The sequence below is a fragment of the Entelurus aequoreus genome, linkage group LG28 (assembly GCF_033978785.1).
Source record: "Entelurus aequoreus isolate RoL-2023_Sb linkage group LG28, RoL_Eaeq_v1.1, whole genome shotgun sequence".
NCBI classification, from domain to species: Eukaryota; Metazoa; Chordata; class Actinopteri; order Syngnathiformes; family Syngnathidae; genus Entelurus; species Entelurus aequoreus.
The window spans coordinates 4,739,936-4,742,277 of record NC_084758.1 but is presented as its reverse complement, the minus strand read 5'-3'; positions in this window follow the sequence as shown (position 1 = coordinate 4,742,277).

The window sequence follows — 2,342 nt, the reverse complement described above, 5'->3', positions numbered from 1 at the left end:
GGTGTTGAAATTGCCATGTAAAATCGCTAATGCTAATCTGAAGGGTTGGAATATCCAATGTGAATTAGCATCGAGGTAGCACATTTTGAAAAAATGGAGTTCAAGACCCGAACATACTCGGGTCGACATAGAATACTCATGTGGAGGTGTTGAAATTGCCATGTAAAATCGCTAATGCTAATCGGAAGGGTTGGAATATCCAATGTGAATTAGCATCGAGGTAGCACATTTTGGAAAAAATGGAGCTTAAGACCCGAACATACTCGGGTCGACACAGAATACTCATGTGGAGGTGTTGAAATTGCCATGTAAAATCGCTAATGCTAATCTGAAGGGTTGGAATATCCAATATGAGTTAGCACAGTTTGAAAAAATGGAGTTCAAGACCCGAACATACTCGGGTCGACACAGAATACTCATGTGGAGGTGTTGAAATTGCCATGTAAAATCGCTAATGCTAATCTGAAGGGTTGGAATATCCAATATGAGTTAGCACAGTTTGAAAAAATGGAGTTCAAGACCCGAACATACTCGGGTCGACATAGAATACTCATGTGGAGGTGTTGAAATTGCCATGTAAAATCGCTAATGCTAATCTGAAGGGTTGGAATATCCAATGTGAGTTAGCATCGAGGTAGCACATTTTGAAAAAATGGAGTTCAAGACCCGAACATACTCGGGTCGACATAGAATACTCATGTGGAGGTGTTGAAATTGCCATGTAAAATCGCTAATGCTAATCGGAAGGGTTGGAATATCCAATGTGAATTAGCATCGAGGTAGCACATTTTGGAAAAAATGGAGCTTAAGACCCGAACATACTCGGGTCGACACAGAATACTCATGTGGAGGTGTTGAAATTGCCATGTAAAATCGCTAATGCTAATCTGAAGGGTTGGAATATCCAATGTGAATTAGCATCGAGGTAGCACATTTTGGAAAAATTGGGTTTAAGACCCGAACATACTCGGGTCGACACAGAATACTCATGTGGAGGTGTTGAAATTGCCATGTAAAATCGCTAATGCTAATCTGAAGGGTTGGAATATCCAATATGAGTTAGCACAGTTTGAAAAAATGGAGTTCAAGACCCGAACATACTCGGGTCGACATAGAATACTCATGTGGAGGTGTTGAAATTGCCATGTAAAATCGCTAATGCTAATCTGAAGGGTTGGAATATCCAATGTGAATTAGCATCGAGGTAGCACATTTTGAAAAAATGGAGTTCAAGACCCGAACATACTCGGGTCGACATAGAATACTCATGTGGAGGTGTTGAAATTGCCATGTAACATCGCTAATGCTAATCGGAAGGGTTGGAATATCCAATGTGAATTAGCATCGAGGTAGCACATTTTGGAAAAAATGGAGCTTAAGACCCGAACATACTCGGGTCGACACAGAATACTCATGTGGAGGTGTTGAAATTGCCATGTAAAATCGCTAATGCTAATCTGAAGGGTTGGAATATCCAATGTGAATTAGCATCGAGGTAGCACATTTTGGAAAAATTGGGTTTAAGACCCGAACATACTCGGGTCGACACAGAATACTCATGTGGAGGTGTTGAAATTGCCATGTAAAATCGCTAATGCTAATCTGAAGGGTTGGAATATCCAATATGAGTTAGCACAGTTTGAAAAAATGGAGTTCAAGACCCGAACATACTCGGGTCGACATAGAATACTCATGTGGAGGTGTTGAAATTGCCATGTAAAATCGCTAATGCTAATCTGAAGGGTTGGAATATCCAATGTGAGTTAGCATCGAGGTAGCACATTTTGAAAAAATGGAGTTCAAGACCCGAACATACTCGGGTCGACATAGAATACTCATGTGGAGGTGTTGAAATTGCCATGTAAAATCGCTAATGCTAATCGGAAGGGTTGGAATATCCAATGTGAATTAGCATCGAGGTAGCACATTTTGAAAAAATGGAGTTCAAGACCCGAACATACTCGGGTCGACATAGAATACTCATGTGGAGGTGTTGAAATTGCCATGTAAAATCGCTAATGCTAATCTGAAGGGTTGGAATATCCAATGTGAATTAGCATTGAGGTAGCACATTTTGGAAAAAATGGGTTTAAGACCCGAACATACTCGGGTCGACACAGAATACTCATGTGGAGGTGTTGAAATTGCCATGTAAAATCGCTAATGCTAATCTGAAGGGTTGGAATATCCAATGTGAATTAGCACAGTTTGAAAAAATGGAGTTCAAGACCCGAACATACTCGGGTCGACATAGAATACTCATGTGGAGGTGTTGAAATTGCCATGTAAAATCGCTAATGCTAATCGGAAGGGTTGTAATATCCAATGTGAATTAGCATCGA